At 38.5% G+C, this 6,034-nt stretch overlaps 1 protein-coding gene across 4 annotated transcripts in view; it reads left to right on the top strand.

The window, feature by feature from the left end:
* The first annotated feature begins 3,998 nt into the window (after nt 1-3,998).
* LOC148026667 (uncharacterized) overlaps nt 3,999-6,034 on the top strand; it is a 248,372-nt gene continuing 246,336 nt past the window's right edge. For all 4 annotated transcript variants that reach the window (XR_015692863.1, XR_015692864.1, XM_087691139.1 and 1 more), the window contains exons 1-2: nt 3,999-4,254; nt 4,341-4,406. The gene's annotated coding sequence lies outside the window, so the exon portion shown is untranslated. The remainder of the gene's footprint in view (nt 4,255-4,340; nt 4,407-6,034) is intronic.

The raw sequence follows: 6,034 nt of genomic DNA, 5'->3' as shown, positions 1-6,034 counted from the left end.
TAGTGGAGTAACTATGTGTAAACTTTGGGATATGATGACTTTTTTCTCAACTAATCATTTGATCTATGAATATTATTTACATTCAGTTCGTACTTCCTACTAGCATATCCCATTGTGTATCCAAAGATATATGTGATATCATTTACAAGATGGGAGAGCTTGTGAGGTGTATATACATTGTATTTTTTCATTATATATTGCATACATCATGTAGTGAACCTCTTTGAATTTCTACACAAAAATAAACAATTGTCAAATACATCCTGACAGATACGTGAGCTCGAAGGAAATTGATCCAAACACATTGCAAGATGCTTGAGTATTATCTGTTGAGGTGGTTTGTTTGGTGGAGGAAATTTTTCATCGCTCCATTTTGACTACTCAATTACATTTACTCGTACATTTGATTGATGAGATCGCACTTTGTGGGGCAGTTCATACAAGGTGGATGTTTTTTCTTGAGCGCTTCATGAAAACCTTGAAAGATTTTGTGAGGCAAAAAGCACGGCCTGAGGGAAGCATGGCTGAGGGTTGGTTAGTGCAATCATTCCTTGTTTATATCTTTGAATATCTTGCTGAAGTGGACCCCTCTCAACCACGACTATGGAAAGACGATGAAGACTTGAGGATGACCTCTATAATACCTCAAGGAAAAGGAATGAGTAAAGTGCTAACAAAAGAATAACTTTGTAAGTTAAATAGTTTTTGTGTGCTCAATAGTGATGTAATAAGCAAATGGGTGACACTATATAATGAAGCAAGGGCAAGAAGAAAAAGCGAAAGACAATCATTTCGCACCAAGTATGGACGTAATGTCTCATTTCCAGATCATCTAAATGCGCTCCCACATCATATTGATATAGATTGGTTACATGAGGAAATGGAGAGAATGGAAAAAGAGGAGGAAATTAATATATCTCAAGAAGAGTGGGAATACGCACAAGGTTGCTTATCAAAGGTGAGACATACTATCGATTAATTTGTTTCTAGTTATATTTTATATAATAAATTGACATGTTTGATTTTAATCTTTTACTACTAGTGCACATTATTCAATGCTATTTGGTATGAGGGTAAACATCTTCGAACTCAACATATAGATGAAAAGAGAAATACCTAAGATTGTGGTGTCCTTGCTCACTTCGAGGATGCCAATGGTACCATGGAAGGTTATTGTGGCTTGATCCAAGATATTCTAAAGCTTGACTTCATACGATTCTTTATATATGTACTGGATGTGAAGTGGTTTAAAGAAGTGGTAACAAATGGTGAGCATTGCACAATCAGACGTCATCCAAGTGGTTTTGTAATCATTGACTCTACAAAATTTCAGCAAAACAAGAATGGCACATTAGTACTACCTCAACAATGCGAGTAGGTATATATGTAAAAGCTAATTTTTTTATATGTATACATGTGATACATATACACAATATAATAAGTATTTAAGTTTCTTGATTTTGTTTTCAAATACAGGTTGTGTATCATCCAATGGTTAACAATAACCGATGGTGGTATGTCATCCCTATATCTAATCATTCAAAACCAATATATGGTAATATTACCGACATAGAGATAGCAGATGACAATCCAACAATTAATGATGATGTACATGATGACACCATAATGTATGATATGCGTGATATAGTACAAGATGAACCTCGCGAGGATGCTCAAGGAAACGCAGAAGACGACAATAATATGGTTGATGATGATGAAGTTATTGAGCAATATAGCAACACATCTGATAGTGGGATAGACTTATTTGTTTCGTTACCTCTTGGTAACATAGACCTAGAAGTAGATAGTTTAGCAAGGCTTGATCTCATTGAAGATGAGATGGATCATTCACTATAACATACTTAATTCACTTAATGATTCAATGTGTATTCTTAATTCTATGGAAAATATCATACACACATGTGCATACTCAAGAATCAATAATCAAGTTTAAAGCTAAATTGAATTTTTCATAATAAAAAGGAAGTATTTTTTATCATATTTAAGTAGAGAAATTATGAGATACATGCAATGCTTGCTACTAATTGTATAATAAGGTTTGTGTTGCTTGCTGCTAATTACTTATATCAGGCTTGTCAACTGGAGGAACTACCATTCATTAGAGAGCAATGCAAAAATAATTATTAACTCTGGTTTTTTAATTATATTAAGTCCAATTTCAGGTGGTTAAATAATTACACGTCTGCAAACGCGTCTATATTCGTGTCTATCTACGTGGATATATAGATGCAAAATTCGCGTCTATTTACACGCTCTTTTACACACGCATATAGACGCAATGATAGTCGCGCCCGACTTTGCGTGTCTAACATGCGCGTCTATGCCTTGTTTCTGTTGTGGTGGAGTAAGAGAGCAAGAGAGAGAGACACAAGATGTGGGAACTCTAATACTTTATATGTGTCCACGCATTGGCGTAGATCCTAGTTTGAAGTGCTAGGATTATAACAATGCGCTTGTGCAAGTACTAACACGGAGTGATAGTAAAGAATAAAGTGTCAATGATGGGTGCCTGCCACCTATAATGCATAGGTATGCAGGTACAATGTGTATAGTGAATATAGGGTGGCATAGGCAAAGGTGCCTTTATCCCCAATACACCATATCCGTAATAATAAAACATGTGTTCATGTGAATGAGCTTATGGACTACTTTATACATGACAAAGTCTAAATGACATGGAGTTGAGATCTAGTAGGCATGTAAGAAACAACCATTCTTCCATTAGTCAAATGAAATGAAGCAATTAATGGTGAGTAACACATTAGATAGTTTGCACCATTGATGTCTCAATTTCTCATTATTTGCCACAACCATAAATTTTCCTTCTATGGCCATTAGCATGGAACGTCATCAACACATTCAACATCACATGGCACACCATTATGGTGATTACAACATACATAATAGCTTCCTCCTTCTAGCCCCTACATATAATTTTCCTCCTATTATTTATCCAACTTTGATCAAATCTTATAATTCCATCCTGAAATGGTCCAAGGCGGTTCTGCTAATGTGGTGAGATGTGAATCTCCTATGTCTCACAATGCTTACATGTTGAAGCAACCAATCTCTAATGAGAGAGAGAGAGAGAGAGAGAGAGAGAGAGAGAGAGAGAGAGTGTGTGTGTGTGTCCCCTAACTCTAACACGTCGATAAATCGAGGAAAAAGAAGTGAGGAAGTAAAATTTGTTTCCTTAGCAATACTGCTTTGTCAAGTGAACCTTCAGGGGCCTAACATTCGTGCAAGGAAGGGTAGTATAACCTTAGATTAAGTTACACAATTGAGCCATGTACTTTTTAAAATATTTTGGATATTGTAAAACCTTAAAACAATGCATCACTAAATTGGCCCCTCATGGTCACTATAGAAAAGACACCTTCCATTCCCACCTTTCTTGTGTTGTAATGTAAGCTTCAACCTACTATAGAAAAGACACAAGATTATTGTTAGTAGGATATAGAGAAATAGCAATAAGTAGATTTATCTCTACAATTGAGAGCATGAGCCATAGACTTTCTCCTTCTACAAGCTTCACTTGTTGCATGCTTCTTGGAAAGGTGGTGTTCATGGAAAATATTTACCGTTTGAGATACCGAAAGATGTGATTTGAAGTTTGAATCAAATGATCTATATTTGCTATTTTTGTAACGAATAACGTTAGGCACAAGGGTTCCTTCAGAAATTGGAGGTTCTTTTGGGAAAGTTGGTGATTCATTTTAGAGCTGCCAACGTGACTGGGTTATAATGTTATTTCTTGAATTTTCCAAACGTTTGGGGATGGCAAAGGCATGTGCGTGTGCATGGGCATGTCAGCAGCTTAAGGTGGTGTTACGTGACCTCGGAATGCAGTTGTAGCGGCAGTTAGAGAGAGAGAGAGAGGACCTCGCAAACTAGTTTGATCCCGCCTTCCGTAGCCTACTTCACTTTGGTCTAATTGTCCCATTTTTCGTAGTAAACAGAAGAAGAAGATTAACAGAAGAAGAAGCAGCGGCAGCAGCAGCGAGGGTTTCGGCTCTTGACTGCGGGGCCCGGATCGACAGCCATTTCTTGGACACCATGCCGGATGAAGACTCCTCTTCTTGCTCCTCCACCTTCTCCGCCGCCTCCTGCTCCTCACATCCCTTCAGGTGCAGAAGCTCCGATCTCCTCATGACATCATCCTGCCAGTGATTTCATGTCTTTGTCCGCGCAGCTGCCTCCCTCCGTCCAGGAAATCGCCCTTCCCTGCAACAGGTGACACAAACGCCGACTCCCGCTATGAGATTCTTCACCCCCGTGTGCGAATCTCCCCTTTTATTAACGGCCTGTAGTTACTGCAGGTGAAGCTAAACAATACTGATGCCCACGGGGTGACGAGGCGAGTTGACCTGGATGCAACAGGCCAGGTATGTTGCCTTGCCACTCTCATCAAAGAAAATCTGAAAATTCGATCCCACTCTCGTCATGGTATGCACTGAAATACGTTTTTGACGATCTTCAATACCAGGCAGGATCCTTGTGATCGGAGAGGGCGTAACTTACTTTCAAAATAGATAGAAGAGATCATTTCTACGGAAATAATGTCATAGGGGAGGAGTTTACTTGCCTTTTGATGGATAAATTTTGTAGGATTTCACTAGATAAAACGTGTGACCTCCTAAGGATATCCTTTTAGTTTGTTTTGATACAGTATCTGTCCGTACATATCTTGTACCTTATAGGTGAGTAGCTTACTCGCCGCTTGAAAGAGAACTTTGGTAGGGTTTTACTGCAGTAAAGTTACACCACCTTACAGATCCTGTATTTGATTTGTCAAAGGTTAGGGTTTGGGCATTCTCGGGGTTAAGTGTCTTGATGCAAACCAATAGTAAACCATGGAGCAGTTTAGGGGACTAGAACATGTGGCTAAGAACCATGTTGCTTTGGATTCAAATCTAGTAAAGCTACAACAAACCAATGTATCCAAGTTTAAGTTCTGATTTTCAACCTAGTTAAGCCACAACAAACCAATGTATCGGAGTTTTGGTTCTGATTGTTATATCTAGGTTGATCAACAACCTATTCACATAAACATTACTTAACAGTCATATTGAGGTCAATTAGTGTTGTTATCAATGAGGCACAGTCTAACATCCCTGTTCGTGACTGTTTAATTGCTGATTTACTGTTCTAAGACTACTTTGTTTGCAAGTTAATGCACTATTGTCCACAAAAGCCTGGTTTCAATGGCTGACTTCCTGTGTTTTCAGAAGAAGAGAGTTCTAGAGTTCTCTCTCATGACTAGCAAGGTTTTGCCTAGAGCCATGGGTATCTATTAGAGGTGTTCTACGGTTTTGGCTTAGTGCAAATTCCACAATTTGAGTAGGTTTAAGACTTGATATCTTTGCAATGTAAGCAGGCATATCATCATAAAGTGGTATATGATAGCATGGAAGGCCAAAGATCATGTCTATATGGTCAATTTTGATGTTAGTGAGCTTGATGACTGAGCGTCAACCCACTATTTTTACTATGATGGACTATGGTGGTGCTAAATCTGTGTCCAACGCATGTATGTGGATAAGGTGGTGGAAAAGGGGCTACATGTCTAGCTTTTCAAGATAAACGAAGCAAAGGTGATGACGTTGATGATAGCCATGATATCAACAACACTGGCAAAGCAAAAGTGATGATGGAAGCGTGAATAGCAGAAGCTTTTGGGCATGCTAGCTTTGTGGAAGAAAGTCAAGCATTTGGTGGGCTATGAGTAGCTGATGTGTTTCTTTGATAAGGCTATCTATAATAGCCTTTGTGATGCAAAAAGCAAGGAAAGATTTGTTTAAATCCTGAAAGAAAAGAAAGTGAGGTGATTTATGCCACCTCAAAGGTATTTAAAGAAGCTATAGTGGCTATGAAGAGATGAGGGCTGAGGAGTGTGAAGACAGTAGGAGGACAAGTCAAGCGAATCAAGGTGGCACTAGTGTGAATCTAAGGACTGTGAAGAGATTGTAAAGGTGCTAAGTAGTTTGGTTGGCTGAGGTGGTGAAGCTTGAGT

This window comes from Lygodium microphyllum, chromosome 13 (genome assembly GCF_053477565.2).
Source record: "Lygodium microphyllum isolate KBCC chromosome 13, Lygodium_microphyllum_v1.1.10, whole genome shotgun sequence".
NCBI lineage: Eukaryota > Viridiplantae > Streptophyta > Polypodiopsida > Schizaeales > Lygodiaceae > Lygodium > Lygodium microphyllum.
The sequence above is the reverse complement of the archived record's forward strand: the minus strand, read 5'-3'. Positions and strand labels throughout refer to the sequence as shown.